Source organism: Sinohyriopsis cumingii, chromosome 4, assembly GCF_028554795.1.
Source record: "Sinohyriopsis cumingii isolate HCF-2022 chromosome 4, ASM2855479v2, whole genome shotgun sequence".
Classification (NCBI taxonomy): domain Eukaryota; kingdom Metazoa; phylum Mollusca; class Bivalvia; order Unionida; family Unionidae; genus Sinohyriopsis; species Sinohyriopsis cumingii.
The window spans coordinates 85,537,365-85,558,963 of NC_142964.1; the positions used below are offsets into that span (position 1 = coordinate 85,537,365).

The 21,599-nt window shown below is 34.1% G+C and overlaps 1 protein-coding gene across 9 annotated transcripts in view; it reads right to left on the reverse strand.

Moving 5' to 3' along the window:
- Nucleotides 1–21,261, reverse strand: part of LOC149801587 (tumor necrosis factor alpha-induced protein 8-like) — an 83,858-nt gene extending 62,597 nt beyond the window's left edge. For 2 of the 9 annotated variants that reach the window (XM_089955822.1, XM_089955825.1), the window contains exon 1: nucleotides 6,641–6,822. The gene's annotated coding sequence lies outside the window, so the exon portion shown is untranslated. Of the gene's footprint in view, nucleotides 1–6,640; nucleotides 6,823–14,159; nucleotides 14,289–15,350; nucleotides 15,413–17,232; nucleotides 17,273–20,270; nucleotides 20,348–20,743; nucleotides 20,828–21,164 lie in introns of those variants that run through there. The other 7 variants (XM_089955827.1, XM_089955821.1, XM_089955823.1 and 4 more) reach the window with 7 other exon arrangements.
- Nucleotides 21,262–21,599: the final 338 nt, after the last annotated feature.

Sequence of the window (21,599 nt, forward strand, 5' to 3'; positions counted from 1 at the left end):
GATGATTAAATATGGCTACAGGTTCAAAACTCTCGTCTGGTGGAAGCCCTTCATCAAGTCAATGTGGCCACCCACAGGCAACCACAAAACCAAGCCCCAAATATCTACCATGTCTAATAAATCAAATCTAATAACTACTGATACAGCTGTAATATCAACATCTAATTTTCATTTTTACTAAAGACTACCTGTAGCCAATGGAGACTTTGATTTGCTGCCAGATGTATACTATAGTTTTGCAGACAGCAATAAACCCATTATTCATATAGTCTGACTTCACATGTGGGCAACAGTTACATGTGTAGTTCATGTGTTTAAGACTGTTAAGGTGGAGTGTTAATAACTGGCACCTTGTTAACATATTTTGGTTTGAATTACCCTCCCATAATAAACTCTATTCTACAATGGGCAATAAAAGTTTTTGATAATGTCTAAGAAATTTACAACAAGAAGCCAATGTCCATTGTGCAGCCATTCCAAGGATGTGGATTTATATGATTTCGTAAATCTCATAAAGTTAGGACTCTTATATACAGGCACTACTGAATTAATTTATGAATTTTGGCATGCATTATAATGTGTACTGTTTATGAGACAGATTTCAACTCTTCCAATACTAAATTCCCATGAAACATAATACACAACATATATTCAATTAACAAATGAGTACATCACATCTTGAACTATGTCTACATGGGCATGTGAAATGCCTGCCAGTAGCTCCTGTAGGTCAGCGGTTCTTCCCAGACTATTTCCAGGTTCCTCCCACACCAAATATGCCGGCCACCATTTATAACATATCATGTGCTGAACAATGGTGTTAAACCCATACTAACAACAAAATTTGAAGGAAAGAAAACTTGCAAACTTTTGTCAAAGCCTGAAACCCTGAAACAGAAAAAACCGATACAACTTTTCAGTGTGTGATGGGATCATAACAGTTCAGTCCATAATCATTACAATCCAATATGTATAAACAGACAAAACTGATATTTTAATAGGACTGGTGGGAAAACAGTTTCTAAACCGACAGATCATAAAGAACACTAATACAGTATTCTGTAACTATGGGCTAGGCTATCATCATCATATATGGGTTCATCATCCAATGGATAGATGTAATGAGAGAGAGGGAGAGAAAGAAAGGTAGTAAATGATAATGACAAGAATTTTATCTCATGCTACTCCATGAATCAATGGAATTTCGAAGAAAAATAATGTTGCTAATTCAACGAACCACCAATTTTATTTTGTTCACTTAAAATTTTTTTAAAAAAAGAACAATAACATTACAACCAAAGAATTTCACCTGCTATGTTGACATTCACTTTGTGCAGCAGTAACATGATGACCTATGTCCCAAAGTACATGCAGTGTATGTGTTTTCTTACCTTGAAAAAGGGAAGAAAATTTTATTACAGTAAAACCTCTAATGAAGGACCTCTGCTATGAGCAACCACCTGTTATTTGTGACCATAATCGTAATGCATGGATCGATTTTATCATATAAACGCTGTCTTGAATGACCAACTGCTGAACACGACCAGTCGTCTATTCAAGTTGGTGTGACATGGTTACACACTTTGTGCATAGAGTTAATCCCTGAATGTCTTCTTTGAGTTAAGCTGTTCTGTTTCTGGATGAGATAACTGTTTCTTTTTACTTGATTAACTGCTATTTATGCAATTCACATGTATAGATTTTTCATATTTTCCCAAAGTCAAAAAGGTCTTTACAGTCGACATTACAACTAAGCACTAATAATGTTAACAACTAGAACCTTAATAATAATGGACACACTAAAAAGAGAAAAATTTTAACACTGAAGAAAATAATTATTGTAACTGAAAGATGTGAAAAGCGCAGAGCACTTGCAAAATAGAGGTTCAAATATCTGTAAAACAAATGTAATGTTATAAAGAAAAAGGAGTAAATCAGAAACAAATTTCATATGTTAATACATGTACTTGTGATCTTCAAATGTAAATGTGATTTCATGTTTAATGATAGAAGTATATCTTTATTGCTCTATAATTGTTTTCAGATGAATGCATACAATATTTTAGCAAGAACTGTTATTAAATAGAATATATGTACAGTGATTTTTCATTAAATTGTTCTGAAACTGGATCTTGGAAACTGGCATTTTGGTACAAACCTGTAATGAGGGACCACCTGTCTTGACAGACCGTTTTCTGTTGGCAGAAGAAGCATTCTCTCACAACAGGTTTTACTAAACTAGTTATACTTTCTGTGCAAATGTACACAAAAGACAGCAAAAAACAAAAATGACAAATAGCTGACATTACTGCAAGAAATCTGCCATTTCAATGTTACTTTAGCTAGCCAACATGTCTGAGCATTAAAAAAAATGAAAATGTAATGGATATATTTCATCTCATGGCGTTGTCACTCGTTGAAATAATTTTACACCTACACAATAAAATATATTTAATATTTACTTGCTACAAGTAAATGTCCTATTTATACTGAATAAAACAACAAAATAAAACTATGTGTATCTTAATTTCATAATAATTTTAAAAGAGCTTCCATGATTACAATATAAGACTGTTTGTTCTTTTCAACTGCACAGTGTTGAAATCATCTCTGACATTCTTGAATTACCTGAGTTGAGATTACCATGCAATTAGGAGAAGCAATAACAAGATTTTCAAGATGACCATTCTGCTGCCATATTGAATGCAATATTAGCACCATTTTCATTAGGACCAACCAGATATCACAAGAAGTCTTTTGGTGAAAAATCCATCTCAATATGACCATACATACAAGAGCAATATAACATTTTCAAGAACTGGCCATACTGAATGTCAGACCGACACCATTTTCATTTAGAAGCAACCAGATGCTTTAAGAAGTCTTCTGCTGGAGACCTCATGTCAATATGACTTTCTATTTAGGAGTAGCAACAATATTTTCATTATGGGTGCCATTGTGGACATACAGGATGCGAGATTATCACTATGTTTACTTAGGATCCGCTTGACATTATAAGATGTCTTGAGGGAAAAAACCCATATCAATATGACCATCCATTCAAGAGAAGTAGTCATAATCAGATTTTTAAGATGGCAGTCATGGTGGCCATATTGGATGCCAGATCATTCAAACCAAACTAGACATCATATTGTCCAAAGTGTTCAGTGAAAACCTCATGTAGACAGGGCCATCCATCCATGAGAAACAATAAGATTTTCAAGATGGCCACCATGTTGGCCATACTGGCTATCAGATTTTTATTTACAACTAACTAGCCATCATAAGAAGTCATACTATGAAAATGCCTTGGCCAACCATTCAGGTGATGTAGTGATAACAAGATTTTTATGCAAAATGGCCACTGCATGTAGTCACCATGCTGGTTTTCCAAGCAATGTCATTAAAGACACAACATATCTTGGGATGAATCTGTGGTTGAAGTTTCATAGCAATCCTCCATGTAGTTTAGAAGTAGGATAAAGAACTTGTGAAAATGGGTGGACTTAGGGCTGACCAAAGATGATTGACAGCAATCCATCCCATTAGCTCTTCTGATATTTAATCTTATATTTAAATTTGTGGAACATTTACCTTTAGTTGGCATTATATAGCCAACATTGTGATGAGGTGATGTAAAATGCTACTGTATACACACATCTATAACCTATTGAGCTCAACCATTCCAGTAGCGCTTCAATTCAGGCACAAATGTATCGAATGTACATTTCCTCAAACTGTACGTCACCGACTAGTAGTTCTCTTACCAAAAATGAACTGTAAATATCATACAGTACTTGAAGAACTCTCTTGTGTGTTATAATTAATGCTAGATAAATTCACAACCCAATCTTCTTGTCAGCGTCAGGTAATGACAAAATTTCTTGTCAGTGTCAGGTCATGACAATACATTATTAGTTTTCTTCTGTGTCTTTCCTTGTGTGTTATAATGCTAGATAAATTCACAGCCCAATCTTCTTGTCAGTGTCAGGTCATGACAAAATTTAGAACATTACATTTAAACAACATTTGACTTTTTCACAAAGAAGTCTATTACAGTTTTCTTCTGTGTCTTCCTTGTGTATAAGGTCCATTGAGAAGTTTTTTCAAAGATTTATTACCAGTTCAACATGGAGATAGAATACATGGCAGAATTTACTTGCACTAAAACAAATGTATTCTGTGTGCATACTTGCAAAAAATCAGTGCTGACAACAGGTGTCAATATCAACATGTCCTTTTAGAGGGAAGTTGACTGCTAAACCTGCCTAGAATATCATTATTTTCATGGGGCTTGTCTTCATCTATATTTAGTGTCTCTATTACCAACGTGCAAGTTAAATCAGCCAAATATAGAGCCTTACATGTTCTTTATGCAGTGTGAATTTTTGGAGAGAAATTAACTTTCTCAGAGGAAAACTCCCAACAGACTTTTGGCCACTAACTCTTCTTGCATATACATACAGGTATATGTGAGGAAGACTGCTACTACGACAAAGTTTATGACTTTGTCAATATTGTGCTTGCCTGAAATTAAACCAAAGAATAATTTTCAAGTGCACGTTGTGAGTATTTCTCACTTGTATGGAGATCCCAACACAAAGGTGAAAAAGAAAATCCAGAGACCTGAATCAAATGGATCCTCCCCTTTTCTCTTCTGATCTGCATGTTTGTCTATAGATACAAATCTGAATGGAGGGTAACCATGTAATTTTCCACTAATGCTGTATATACAGAAAGATCACTCCTTTTTCTACCAAAAAATTAACCAGGTCTTGCAAAACTCTAAATAGAAGTCATCATTTTATAAAATGCAATTAACCCGTGCATGAGGAACATGTCTTGAATAATACATGGTCTTCCAAAATAATGGTCTTTCTATAGCACTGGCAATTTCATTCTGAGGAGAGGAGGACCTGGGATTTACTGCCAAGCCATTGTGGGAAGCAGACATTTTTCTCAACAAAATCCCAGCTCCCTATGAAAAATAAATGATCAGTACCTAATCAGGTCTTATGGTAACCTATTTTGTTTAATTCAGAATGCACACAAGATTTAACATATTACTTTTCTTATGCCTTTCTTACATAATAATAATAACAGAAATAAATGCTTAAGCCCCTCTGAGAAATTAACATTTCCACACCACCCCCTAAAAACTTTATGCAATAAAAAATAAAAACCAGGAGTCCTTCACAGGGATTGAAACACTACTGTCCAAAAAGGATTTCCAGGATTTCAAGATAAGGCAATTTCTTTTTTGTAATTACTGAGTGCTGAAACCGTCTCTGATATTCCTGAGTGACAATATTGTCTAATTAACCACTGTGGCAGCCATACTGCATGGATAAAAGATCAGAATCATTTTCATTTGGGAAAAACTATACCTCAAGAAACATTTTGTGAAAACCAAATGCCAATATGATCATCCATTCATGAGAATAAGTGAGATTTTCAACATGTTTACTGTGGCTGCTATATTGGATGTCTGTATGGCACCATTTTCATTTATGACTAACTAGATATAATAAGCAGTCTATTGGTAAATATCCTATGTCGATTTGACCATCAAATTTGGAGAAGATTTTCGTGATGGCCACTGTGGTGACCATTTTAAATGTCAGATTGGCATCATTTTCTTTTAAAGCCAACTTGACATCATAAGAAGTCTTTCGGTGAAAACTCCATTTCAATATGACTTTCCATCTAGCTGCAGTAGCAATAAAATTTTCAAGAAGACTATCCATTCAGGATGAGTAATGGTACTCTTTCCAAGATGATGGCCAAAATGGACAAATGAGCAGCACCATTTTCATTTAAGTTCAACTAGATCTTACAATGAATGTGTGTGCAAAGTTTAATGGCAATCTTCCAAGTAATTATCAAAAAGTTAGCAAAAACAAACTTGTGCTAACAGAAACACACATAAATGACGGATGACAAATGATGGAACAGTTCTGTAACCATTAAAGTTAAAACTTGCAGTCCTTGACTTTAATAAGAAATTTGAAATCCTGCCTGACTTTCACATCAAATTTCAAAGCTTATCATTACTGCAAATATATTAAAGCTGACATCTTTTTTTCAAATTTATATTGGATTGATTTTTATTTGCTGCGTTCTCTGCTTCAAAGTTGTAATAAATGCATGGTCAACACAGTATTAAACAACAAAAATAATGTAATTAAGAAGGTTTATTGATTTAATATAAGACTGTTATGTACATCTTGCGGCAAGGCAGCCATTAAATCCATCTCAATGTGAAAATTATTATGAATACAACTGCACCGTAATCATATAAATCGGACTGACTTGAATGTAAATTGTAGATTGATTTCCTCTTTTCTTGGTTAAAAAATTAAATTTGTTACTATATATACACATGTATTAGTCATAAAAACTAGTGCACAGGACGATAAGATGCCACCCTGCCAGAATTCCAACAACTGCATCAAGACAAAAACAAGTGCATTGCACATAGTACACCATACGAAGTTCAAACCAAACTACATTAGTTGCTTTTCCACCTGAGAACTAATAACTACATTTTACTCAAATGCAATTAAATCTGGCTAGTAAAATCCATAAAGGTACATGTTAATAGTTAATGCACAAATAATTATAAGCTTGAGATACTCACATTTACCAATGAATTCTCCACTAACTCTCACTCACTCACAAAAGTCTGGGAATACATGTTACATTTTGAGTTCCAAAGGTTTAAAAGGGGATCTAATCCCCACTGGTACATGTATCAATTAGAAGAATATACTGGTACACTAGTTTTCATATCTACCAGCATAATGCTAGCCCTTAACTTATGTTAGGGCAAGGTTCAAAGTTATGAGCTACATCTACCCACATGTATTGTCACTTAAAACCACTTAGCTCACTTGGACAAATATATATATATATATATATATATATATATATATATATATATATATATATATATATATATACACACACACATGTATTGTGAAGCCTATCATGTTCCTTAGAATTTAGTTGAAGATTTATCTATTCAGCTTCATTACTTTACCTTTAAAATGGGACTTTTCTGAAAAGTTGCTAAGAGACAAAACTTTATCACGTACAATTTTTTTGTTAGATAAAAGATTAAGACTTGCCATAAAAAGACCAAACAGTTCATCAGGGATCTGTATCTATTCACATTTTTTTTTATCATTGTACATGCAACACCATTCATAAAATCAACTTGAGTACAAACACTAGAGTATCTCTGACACAACCAGTAGGTCACAGAACTGCATATACATTCCTTCAACAATTATAATCAAAGTATCCATGGTACTGATGCCAGAGTTTTAAAAAAATAGCCCAATAAGTATATTGCAAAACCTCTGAATGAGATGAAGCCCAAGGGACACAACAAAACAATAACTGAGGAAAAACAATGTGTCAAAAAGACCAGAATGGGGCATTGCAATGTGCTTTGTAATATCCAATGTATTTTTAAATCAGATTTCATCATGAACAGAGTTCCTAAATGGTTTTAATTTTAGGATCTACAATATTTTTCCAAATTATGACACTGGTGCCAAGTACTGGTAGCTCAGGACAACTGCAGCAGGGATTAATGCAAGAAACACAGTTCTCCATGACCCAAGTACCTTGCCTGGAGGTAGAAGATGGACTCAAGAAACACAGTTGTCCATGACCCAAGCACTTTGCCTGGAGGTAGAAGATGGACTCTGAGGCTAATGTCATCTGCAGTCTTTCTGGGGGCAAATAAATGTGATCCAATTACACTGGTTGTACAATCATGGTAGGTAGGTAATTGTTTCTTGTGTTTTTAAACAATTAATATATATATTTTATAATGACTAATACATATATGTACTATGCACGTCAAGTACTGGGCAAAACCAGCTCAATTAGATTAACAAAACAATTTCAAGAATTTTTACCCAAAAAATATTTTACCTTTTTTTCACCTTTGGGGAAAAAAGTGCTAGGGTCGGCAGTGATAAACGGGGAAATTCAGCGGACCAGAATTTTATTTTGCCTTATGTCCTGTTCATACTAGTTTCCAAGTTATGATATGGGGTTTAAGAACCTATGAATTCAGGACAGATCCAGTTTACTAATGTCAACTGCATACGTTTCCATGGCCAAAGTACTAGGAGGTACAAGACAGGCCCGGGGGCTAATGTCCACTGCATAGCTTTCCAAGACTCAACTACCTGGGTGTATAAGACAGACTCAGGGGCTAATGCCTGCTGTATATATAGAGGATCTCAAATGGGTAATGATTTAATACTGAATTTATGAAATCCTTGGCAAGCAAAAGCTAGACATTATTCAACGAGTTTCATAAATTTAATATTAAATCATTACCCATTTGAGATTCTTTTTATCACATAGTTTTTATTTCAGTGGAAATTATTTAGATAAAAAGAACATATAATTTCGTTCATTCTGACAGGCGCTGCACCTTTCATTTGTTGTGCATAACAAAATAGTCCCACTGTTGAACTAGTATTAACATTTGAAAAGAACAAGTGTCCTTCCTAAATAAACAGAACATTTTACACAGATACGATCATTTTTTAACACAGGTGTCCAATGCACGTGATGTTGCATTGTTTGATGCAGTATTCCATTAGAAAGTAGCAGACAATCCACGTTTACATAACCTAACATGTAACTTTCACAACTAAACATTGTTGCAATATTCATGTGAAAAAAGGTTTACTGGATGCAGAAATTCCCATATTTACTGTACTATATTTGTGACTCGATATTTGCAGTACTTGACTTGGAACAGCAGACTAATGAATATTTCATTTTGAGTTGGAATTGCATCACATATTTGCCACATAAATATGCAGTGGTTGAATAAACTTGTCAGTTTGGAGACTGGTTTATGTCCACATTCTTCTATGAACAGATGTGAGTTTATTTACTTAAATAAGTTAACATTTAAACCATGCTTGCATATAAGGTGGATTCCATGCTACAGGTTTACTGACCCCAACCAATCACAACCCTACACACCCATTATGAACTGAGCAAAACCCTTAGTTTTACTTCTTGTTGTTCTTCTTTTCTTGGAGTTTACACCACTTTTATGATGATAATGTTATACATGACATAACAAACCCATGTCAGGATAAATTGTCCATATTCAGACAGCCGAAATAATTTTTCCTCAATTTCCTTTCGAAAATCAAGTTGAAAAATGGCCGCCATTGTTCACTGAAAACAAAGCATTCCAGAAGGTGGGGTTAAAAAGTTTTCCCATGATCATAGCCAATCAGTGATAAAAATAATTTCATTGGCTGATCTGAACTAATCCGAATCACAAAAAGTGATATGTTCACGTTATAATATCAAAAATATGAAACTGCACACACTATAGGCAAAGTGTACAGACTATGTGATAAGTAAGTATATGTCTTTTCATTGGGGTAGGAGAGGAGAGACAAACTCTTGGTCAATGTCAGTTATGTACCTGGGGTATGGTAGGGTGTGGAAGGGTAGGGTAAGGATTTACCCTGGGGAGGATGGCAGCTGCAAAATTGAATGGGTTTTTTTTCATTAATGCCAAATATGTATGTATATTTAGTTAAACTGGGAATCTTAACGGTTTCAAGGTTATGACCCTGTGGTATTTCCTTTGGAATATGGATAGGTCCATGGGCTAATGTCAGATGCATACTTAATTCGTGTTGCATATCTGAAAAATCTTATCATGATTGTCAGTTCTAAAATTTTCATTCAAATATATCCTGACAGTAAATGAACTGTCTGACTATTCTGACCCCTGTTCCAGGTTTAAGATGGGGGGTATCAGGTCTATGGTGGAAAGAAATACTGGTAATACATGTCATGCCAGTTTACATCACAATAATGCCCCTGGTTTTGTGCATGTTTGTCTAAACCTCTACTAGCTAACATGATGCACAGAAAAAACAATATAGCCATGTTTTAAAAGCTTGTGGGGACAAAATGAGCTGTATTATAAATATAATGTTATTAAATTTTATAACTGTCTTAAGTTACTGCTATAAAATACACATTACAATGTTAAATTTGTTTCAGCATAATGAACTAGTGCAGATCATTTGTTTGTTTTTTTTGTCTTTGACATCTACAAGTTTCTTATGTACCAGAACTATCTACAAAAATGGACTCTGCAATTTTCTGGCCACCATATCTTCAAATTTAAAAAAAATTTAAATAGAAAAAAAATTATCATATCATCAGAAAGATTTAGGCTATCCAATGAGAAAAGAACAAGAAGTTATGTCCTTGATGGGCTAGGCCATGTTTTTGTGTAGATAATGCAATGAACAAGATTTATTAGACACTTTTCTTCATCTGTTGCATTTATTATTTACCCAAATATATGGATTCCCAAAAATTACTTTCATTCCATCCAGATAATTAGTGTACAAATGAAAATGATATATTTTCAGACATTTTTTATTCAGAAAATGAATATCATTCTTATAAAGATTGTGTATCAACGTTCCCAGGAAATATACAACACTAGTACAAATGGTCTATGTACATATATATTAGGCTGCAGTGTATCCTTGCTTGCCAGTAAACAACGGAAGTACGACAATATTTCAGTGTCTTATTTTAAAAATAAGAAGAATTTTGTTGTTTTTTTCTGTTGTTTGTTTTTCTCCTGTGTACAAGTACTGCTGTTGGTCATGCAGGCATATCTGTCTATAAAACTGTCTACAAACATGACTGGAATAATAAAGTAATATACATCTACCTGCATTCATACATTTATTATCTTACCTATAAAATGCTGAAAGATAGTCCATAGTTTTTTCAAAAATGCTTGAAGCAATCTCAATATTATGACATGAATTGCCCTATAATTGCCAAATCTCTAAGACTAGTTCATGAATTTAATTGCAGATTAGCATTATCCATGTCAACACCAAACAGACTACATCCAATCTGATGTTATCATGGAGAACTACTACAAGAACTTGTGAAACTTGCCATGTCAGATTATGTTGACTGTTTTATCACAAATGAATGTAACCCAGATTACTTTAATGGGAAAGGGAATACAAAGATAATAATCTGCATACAATCAAACACTCTGTATCACAGAAGTTAATTTACTTTAGTGAGAATATGAACTGTCTGCTTCAATTCTTCAGGTTCAGAACCTTTCATGCCATTCTTCATCATGGATATTAGGTGATTCTAAATGCGATCCTTTCTGAATAGATGATTTTTCTTTCCATTAAGGGCATTGCTGATACAACAGACCATGAAACTCTACTTTACGATACCCGTGCACTTTTGTAACATTTGGCAGTCATAAATGATCCAGTCTACCATCTGCTACTTGGATAGATGCAGTATCTTCTGGGGAGTGTCCTCACAATTCTTATTATCATTATTAAACTTCTGTGTCTCATCTCACATGTAAGACAGCCAACTGAAGAGATCTAACTGGCTTATTGATATAAATGTAGGCTGCAGACTGCTCATGCAGCCTCCTGGGAACAAAGTCATGTGGGTACTTGCTTTTCTCATTTTACTCTTTAGGCTATTCATATGGTACTCACGAAATGAGTCCAACACAAGCAGTGAGGCCATTCTCTTCATATGTCTTTTCCATATTTCCATTATGTCGAGTTCCCCAAGGTCCTCCTTCATCTAGCCTTTCTCAGGAACTTGAACAATCAAGCCTTGAGTATACATGACTCCCTCGATAACTCGCCCTGATAACTTACGAAACCACTTATAATGTGGGCTCCAGTGTGGATCCTTTTTTAAACCAGAAAATGCCCAAAAATTGATCACAATTTGTTGAACTTGAAGAAAATCGCGATCAAAATTGGTAATGAAAACTTTGATGTATCACTCGTTTTATCGTCAAAAACAGTAGATAGGACCTGGAAATTTTAATCAACACAATGAAATATCAAGGTCATACAATTTTTTACATTTTCTTTCCAAACGAATTCCTAGTACACTGCAATTAATGATATGTAAGGAAATTTCGATCAATGAAAATGTCATTCACTCCCAGTGGAGGTAGTACTTTAATAAATAAATACAAATTAAATAAAATTTTTATCAATTGAAATTTGTGTTCTAGTTCTATCTTTTAGCTCCTTTTAAGTGTACTCGTCATAAATGCAATGTGTCCTCTTGTAATTATAAGTAAAATGCATCAATCTACCATAACAGCTATGTCCGCGAGCGTTTCTCTGAGAACCTAATTAAGTGCTGAACGTGTTTTGATAACCGAATTCTGGAAGTATTTGTCGTATTGTTGCACTGAATTAAAAGCTGGCCTCCTTTGTATTATCATGTTAATTATGTCTTTTGAATCAAATAAAAGAGGTGAAATAAAATAAAAGTTAAAAGGCACGAAAATCCTACAAACTTAAAATCTAGCAGCCCTGGTCGAATGTCGGGTGAACTCTTTTCATTTGATCTATCGAACACTTATAAATGTTATTGTGTATGTAACATAAACCAACTTAAATTAACCAACTCTTTCATAACTGTGATCAATGATAACAAGGCAGCCAAGCGAAATGAATACTTTGTAAAATAAAGAGCTTGATTTCACAGATACGGACCATTGTGGACAAGCAAGATTCCGAGAATTCTTGAACTGGCACTAAGGGATATCCTCAAGGATGATATGAAGTTTCATTATTAATTCCAACTAATTAATTCACAACATCAATATTGTACTAACTGAGCAATACAAAAACTGAGTTTCAACATAGACGATTGTCTCACAAAATAAATGTAGCGTGTATTTGAAAAAAGAAATCTTGTTTGGTGGTGTATCAACAATTAATCTAGTTCCCTGCCTTGTGGACTCCTGATTTGGCAGGATAATAGTAAACACCACTATGGGAATCAGGCTCATCAAGAAAACAAAAAGCAGTGATGTAATACACAGATTTTTTCACATGCATGTGATGATTGTTGAAACCAGTTGGAACTATCTTTCATATGTTGGACATTTTGAAAATAAATGTTATTTAAACAGAATAATGAACAACTTCATTAGGAAAAGCGAGTTATTAAAAATTATTATCAACGTGATTGTAAAATGAGGATTCAGTCAATAAACAGCCCAGTTCCCTAATGTCACACACCCCCAACGGTTTTCTCGATGTCAAAGCGATTTTTTCAATTTTTGGAGGTCCCTTAGTAACTCGTGCCTCGCTTTTAGTGCGGTCTGTGTTTGTGGACCCCGTTGTGCATAAGTTATCGAGGGAGAGGTGTATTATATTTCAGGGGTTGTTTTTTCCTTTGAAGAAGATCATTGGACAAAGAAGATTGCTGGCTGCTATAGATGTTAAGGTTAATGTAGAACTGGAGCTCTTGTGACTAGAAATGGGAGTAGACTGCTGGATCACATGATTTGCTTTTCCAATGCACTAAATTTGCCCTCTAATGTAGATGGTTTTTTTGGATATATCAACACATCTCCATACATTTCTTTTCAATTAAAGCTTAAACCAGTTCAGACATCTGAGACTTTAAACAACAAAAAAAGAAACAAATAGCAAAAGCTGAAAGCAGATTACCCCAGTCTGTTAATAATTACAAGAACCACTAAAACCACTTGCTATGCTGCTAATTTCTATCCCCTATTTTTGGAGATTTAAAACATTACCAGAGTTATATTTAAGAAACACGATATCGAGGTAAGAAATGCAAAAGGATATCTAATATAACATTTAAATAAAGAGTTATTTCCAATATACATTGTTTGTAATGCATATGTATGATGATAAAAACAAACCAGCACAAAAGTTTAACCAGTATCAGAGTTTCCCCCCAAAAAAACATGCCGAACTGGATAATGGGGGTTGGCAACAAGACAATCATTTACAAAAGTTAAGAGCTACAAAGAACATAACCATTATGTAAGTTTCAAGTTTTGTTTTGGAATGGACTGCAGCTTTAAAATACATTATCTTAAGTACAAATTCTGTTTTTCATGTTAATTAATGGGTATTTTTATTGTTACTTATAACTACAATTACTTATTGTGATTAAAATCAGGATATCAATCAATTAAGGATGATTATAATTACATGTACTACTCAAGATTACCCCTTTAACCCTATGATCATCCTTATCCAAAATCCCCTTGCACTAATACCTTAAGAGTGCCTTACCCAGAATCCCCTTGTTCCAATACCATATGATTGCTCTTGCCCACTGTTACCTTGCACCAATGACTGCCTTTATCCAGTCTCCTTCTCCCCCAAACACTTGGATAACTAAAACTATTTCAATAACCAAGACTGAAATTTAGAAATAGAGAATTTACAACAGTGAAAAAATTGATTTTTGTTGCTTCTAGATAAGGATGAATTTGTACAGCAAAGAGAAATTAAATTTGGCTTCTAATCATACAGGGTTGTGAATTAGGGCTTAAATGCTTAAATAAAAAATCACATGCAGGATTAGGTGGATTAGAGGTCAGAGCCAATCTTGTTCATCTGAAATAAAGTGATGGTTCATTTGTTTCTACACTGAAGCTTTTGGAAAGGGAAGTTCTAAATGCTGTAAGGCAATTTGGTCTCTTTATCAGAACAAGCATCTTCAGGCAAGATTTGCAAGCGGATATATACACAAGCAAGCCATAGTTACACAAGCCAGCCATAGTTACACAAGCAAGCCATAGTTCAGTTTAGATCTTGTTAAAGTCCTTTATAATAAGAGTAAGACCTTTCCATCTGCTTTGTTAGTCATGAGTTTTATTAAACCCAGTGCTTTGTGACATTCATACTTTAGGGAAAAAGGCATTAGAACAATTATATAAAATAAACTTAGATATATCACACAGATTTATGCAAAATTTCCAAAATGGACCCGTTAAGAAGTTAATATTTAGCTTAGGTGAAATTAAACTATGTGTGGTTCTGTTATCTGACCAACCCTATTTTTTAACTGCTTACCTTGCATTAAAAAAAAAAAAGACAACAAATATTTTGGGATGGCAAAGGGATTCAGGATGCAAGTGGCACTCTTTTCTAGTTTATGTTTCATTTAAATCCATCTGTACAAAAAATAAAGTTTGTACTGACCTCCCTAACATAAAAATTTGTTTCAGTGTAACCAGAACCACGTTTTTAATTTAGTCTTACAGTAAATCTGTTTAAAATGTGGTAAACAAACTATCTTTCTGACCACCATCAAAGAGACAATTCCAAATAACAACGATATCCTTATGTACTTTGTAAAATTGCAATTATTCACCCTGACACAAAGCCACTTCAGTTAACTGGCTTTTATTATGGAATTCACAGTAATTATAATTCATATTAGCATTAATAACATTCTGAACATCATATGTGCTTTACCTTAAAACAAAGACCATCATGTATGCTGTGCCATAAAAAACAGACATCAGAACAACTGTGTACCAGAATTGTAGCAGTCACATAAACAAGCAGCATGGGCCACCTGTCACCCTACATTACTGTTGAGATTTTATCAGACAGTGTATGTATAACCAAATGAGTGATAATCAACAGCTGGTTGGACAAGTATGATCTATTACTGTACTTCTTAGAGGGGCAACATGATAAAAATGTTTAACCCACATATTCACATATGAACAGTAATATGAACAAAACAAGGTACAAAATCATCATTAAATTTGTGAAAAATTTAGTAGAGTATAAGAAATCTCTCAAACATGAGTGCCATAAATCTAACCCTGCACCTCCAAACTCTATTTTGGTTAGAATTACTTGCTGTATTTGTAACAAGACAAGACCTGGAGAACTGCCAAAAAGTATGAACCTTTCATCAAAGGTATTTTGGTAAAAATGGAAATGAGATGTAGGGGTCATTTGATAAATATGGAACCACTGATGATCCCAAATAAACTTCCATGATGACATTGTGACATAAGCTTTTTTCAACACAACTGCATCAGATATTGACATGTGTGTCTGATCATTCACGTACACACATATGAACAGCCGGATAAAATCACATGATATATATTTCATACAAAAAGATACCTCATCAAAGCTTGAAGAAAATTAACCCTATATATAAACTGATCAAAATATGAACCCTGTGTCTAAGTACTCTGTGCAATCTAATGTTTTTGTGCAAAGCAATAACTCTGAAATGGCAAGACTAATATTCTCTAGAACTCCTTGTAAATCAAGATGATGGTCATATTTTACAGTGTCTCAATGTTTCTTTAATGCCAATCTTTTTTTAAAGTGTTTCCTATATAAAGCTTATATATTGCAATATACTGCAATTCCAGTCAATCAGATACCACTTAAAAAGTTACAATGAGGTCACAGGTGACCAAGTGGTCAAAAGCACTCACAATTTCCAATCACTACAATCCTATCTCTGTCTGCATAGGTTTGTGTCTTGGGCTCGGCCTATGTGGGTATGTGAGAAAGCTGCCAGTAGCCTCCTGTTGGTTGACAATTCTTTCCAGAGTTTTCCCAGGATTCTTCCTCTGAAAAGTATATGGGCTGCCATGTATAGCCTACCTTGATCTGAGAAATGGCATTAAACCTAAAACAACATCAACAAAGTCACAACAAAGAAATGTGTTTCTTACGTAAATGAAAATCTGTCAATTTAAGTTTTAAAAAAAGAATAGTATTTAGACACCAAAACTTTAGTGTCATAATGTATTGTATAATGAGGGTATCATAAATCACAAAATTCATTTTGTCAGCTTTTACAAGAAGTAGCTGATAAAACACTTTAAATACTACGACTACTACTAATATTAATAACAACAGAAATTATAACTAAACCAACTGAAGAGGCTCTCGAATGCAAATCTCACTGCTTTTACTACATTATTCCAATCACAGCACATCTCCCCATACAGTGATGCAAGGATCACAACATAAAATCAATCACAAATCTAATGCACCTTCCAACTATATACAAGTCAAAAATTACTTAATATCATTTAACTTAAAATTGTGTACATTTAAATTCTGACTCCTTCCCAATGACCACAGAAACTAAGATAAAATTTCATGAATTTCAACCCAGTAGTTTCCATGGTGTTATCATGATGGACAGATAGACTGATTGATGAACATACATTTGGAAAGACAGACTGATCATGGGGTATCACAATATCATAAACACTTTAAATAAATGTTTGGAAGAAGAAAAAGTAAGAAGTAGAAGAAGAAAGAGAAGGAGAAGAAATCTGGAAAAATTTTCGAGGGTACTGCCCATTCTCACCTTTCCCAGCCACAGTGACCCCACACTCTACAAAAAATTGTGTCAAAATTCTATAGATGTTGTGTAAGTCAACAAAAACTATGCCAAAACATATCCTATGAAGTTTCCATCTTCTACAGTTATTGAGGAGCTGTATATACATGCACGTACAGACAAAACTTCATGGTATACCAGTTTTTGTTCAAGATTAATACAAACCATAACTTTAAGGACACAGTGAAAAATAATCCATCAGTTAACAGTATATGACAGTAAGGTTCATTCCCACATCACATGCATATAGTGAATCTTATGTTCTGATCAGAAAGCACACAAAATTAATAAATGAATGCACTGTAACATTAGCATTGATTTCTCTTCAAAAAGCCTGTGGACACTAATGAAAAATACTAAGATACTGCCAATATCTAATTGCTTATAAACAAAAAATCTTATTCTTTCTGTAGATACAAATGTGTGACACCCAAGCATGGACATTGATTAATTGGTACATTCTTCTTCTTATCAGGTTTATGACCTATCAGTCATTTTATTGCAAGTAATCATCAGGAAGTGATTTATACCAGTCAAACGGAATCATAGCATCGAAAGTGTGTATATATTCATGTATACAGGAACTGATAATGTATATACTGTATACTACAAGACATCTCATGCATGTATTATTTCACTTAAGCATCAAACATACGGAGTCTTGTGTGTTTTGTGATGGCTGTAATTCAGAAAAGATGAAAATCACAGGTTAAGTATTTTCACCTCTTAGATAAATGTTTTATTACTGACTCAACCAGAAACTGTTCACGATACATGACTCTTATTGAAATAACAGAAATAATTCATGAACTGGCATTTTTTACACATATTTTCAAACTTATTATGGTATTATGGCATGTCCAATTTTATTTAGGCCTCTGCATAAGAAAATCCAAGTATCTTCCCCACCCCAATCTGAAATAACCTGTCAGATGAAAAGATGAATAAATAAATAAAAGTACGTGGAATAATTTTAGTCTTGGTGTCAAAGTAGCAGCATACATCAAACAGCCACATAAAAAGAAAAGACACGATGTTGGCCAGCGTTTTATTATGATACCTAGAAAAAGTGGACCATATTTAAATATCTTTATTTCATTACGCACAATGGAAAAATCCAAACATTTCCTAACATGCCTAGAATGGACATTTTCATGAGACTATACATAAACAAAACTAAAAAGAATTTTTTTAAAAGGATTATTTTTTCATTCTGAATAAGATTACCTGGTAACAAATAATATACATTTCAAATTTTACTTGCTCAGATAAATTTTCAACTTGCAACTAGCTGCTGATCAAGGCACTTTTTTTCCTTTCTTGTCCAAAAAAATGGGATTGTTGCCACTGATATCATTCAGTCCCTACATCATTCTCCATTTCCCAGTCTTGAAATTATCAGCACAAATTATATATACTTGTGGCAGGACAAAAATTCAAGAGTATGGAATTATACAAAAAAATTGTTTTCATTTATACCTTTTGTCACTCATTAAAGAAAATCAAAATGAGAAGTCTGGAGCATATGACCATTATCCCAACTTTGTTGGTAATCACTAAACCTATCATTATTCATATATCCATAGGTTCCCCAACCCCCTCAAACACATCTGCAGATCAGACACCCCCACTTCACAACCATAGCTGATAGTTTGACGTTTCCATCTCAACTGTTAACCAAGTGAGTCCTACTTAAAATTCAATTTATGCCCAAATTGGAGATATTGTCGCTTGCTACCAAGTTTATTGGCAGGCTAGCCCATAAATCAATCTTACTGTTTATGTGTCATGCTGACCATGAAAGAATATAGTGTGAAATAGTCTAAAAAATTGTGCACCCTTACACCAACTCATGTCCAATGAAGAAAGTAAACAGCTAGAGTCAGTGAACAGAGATAATGAAAAAAGGCATTTGGGGAATTTAACACATGCATACCTGCAAAATGCAAGGTAATTAAGGAAAATGCAAGTTAAGATTTTAAAATCCTGCATTATTTTGTGAGTATTATATTTTCCAATGGTACACAGCAAATCATTAATAAACTCCTTAAAGCATGTAAATTTGGCTAAATGTAAAATTCCAAAACATAAAACCAAGTTTGTTCTGTCATGGATTACTTTAAGAAAGATATGCATTAGAATGTAGCTAATGCTGTGCTCATATATAAACCTACAAATAATACAAACTGCACTATGGAACAACAATTATATTTTCAATGGGGTAATAGGTTACTTCTTTCATATTCCATTGATTTCATTCAGAAATTTAAAATTATTTCTCCACTGTTATCCTATTAAAGCAGAAATCTTGCACTATGTGTAGTCTGATCACGTGCTAGATCAGGGGTCTCAAAATCAAACCACCCTGAGGGCTGCATGGGGGCATTTTTGATGGCCCAAGGGCCACACCACCCTTGTTATCTTTCATGAGTCCTTGTGATGCCAATCATTTTGTGAGCCACAGGATACAGCTTGGTGGGCCGCGTGTAGCCCGCTGGCCATGTTTGAGACCCCTGAGCTAGGTGCTAGTTATTCTTGAAGGATGGCCAATCATAACTATATGCCACATATTATCCAGACCGTCCCCAAAAAACAAAATGGCTGTCCCAACTACATTCTTGTTGAATCCTGGTGAGCCTGATTGTGCACAAGCCTTTCATGGAACAAAAATACAAACTTCAACATGTGTATAAATCACACTAGAGTAACAAATATGTGATTTATTCACACTACAGTTAAAAACGTGTATAAATCACACAACAATTACAAACAAGAAAACAATTCAACTGTACATGTTACTTATGATACAGAAATGCTGTCACTTTTTTTGTATTCCCAAACTCATTCACCCCATTATAGATAATAACAGTATTGATTCACAAAAATAACTGCCAGTATAAATAGAAGTTTGCAGGTTTGTTTTGTTATTTACCTTCTCCAAAAATGCAACTATTAGAAAAAGAGCAAGAACAAAAATTGTTAAATTGGAGCCCCTGACATCTTACCTCATAAAAATTAATGTCTACAAAAATAAGCAACCACCACCTGACAGCTGTGACATTCATACATAGTCGACTGGCAGTACATGACCATAATTCAAAGTCCTGATCATGACAGCTGTGCATTAGCAATAATAGTGCTGGTGATTGACAGATCACTGTGTTTAGAGGGTCCGCACCGTCCCTTACGAAACCAGTTGCTGCACAATTGTTCCTTACTCCTGACAACGTGCAGTATAGTTTCAGCTAGCAGAAGGAAACAATGACACGAGCTATACTTGTGTCTGCAACAAGTGAAAATACCGCACAGAATTCAGAACAATTAGCAATCATGTGTCAATTGGTTTTGTGAGCCAGTGAATTTGTGCAGACCCTCATACATCATCGAGAACATCAAATGCATAAATTCAAATTACCAATATTGAAGATGGTTCTCATCATAATAGATACACGAAATATCTTATTTAAATTTAACATACCGATGACACTGCACGTGTGGACCTGTTATTTCAAGAACTGTCTAAACCTGATAGGTCCCTGACTGGTATTTGCTCTGCCAAGCATGACGACAGTGTGAACGCCATGTTTTATAAACAAAATAAACTCGGCTAGTTACACTGGACCACATCTGCTCAAATTTATAGTTAAATACACGTGTTATTGTCAATAAAAATATGTAAAAATGCGAAATATGTACATTTTGATCAAAGTAGGTGCCAATATAAACTTTTAGACATGCCTAACTCCTTTTTCGGTTGTATAAAAATAAACATTTGGTTTTCCTCGCTCAAGTCATCATAAACTTCCTACTTGACGCCTCGTTACTGATGAACTTTAGATTTAAAATAAATTAACAACAGCAGTAAGTTCATGTAATCTGTGTAAAATATATGTTTGTACCTTTTCGCTGTCTCAATCCAATACGGCGAACATTCTCTGAACTTTTCACTCCTTGATATAAATACCGAGTCACCTTTCGAAGTTGGGGAAATATGACGTCACTCTAAGTCTCTCTATCCAATGTATGGAGCACCGAAAAGGTCATAGTGCAAAATCCATTGACCGCTCTCTCTCTCTCTCTCTCTCTCTCGTAATAATAATAATAATAATCTACCTAATATACCCAAACATGTACGTGTGGACAAATTCGGTAAATTAAACCATTTAATATCACTAATAAATACTAAAGCTACATCAAATCAAACTATTTACATCAGATAATTAGGGTCACTTTGCTTGTAAATTACACATTTGTTTCGTTCACGTTTTAAATTATTTAAATACTGGAAATGAAGTAATTGTAAACGGGAGTACTTATCCGTGGTGACAATGTCC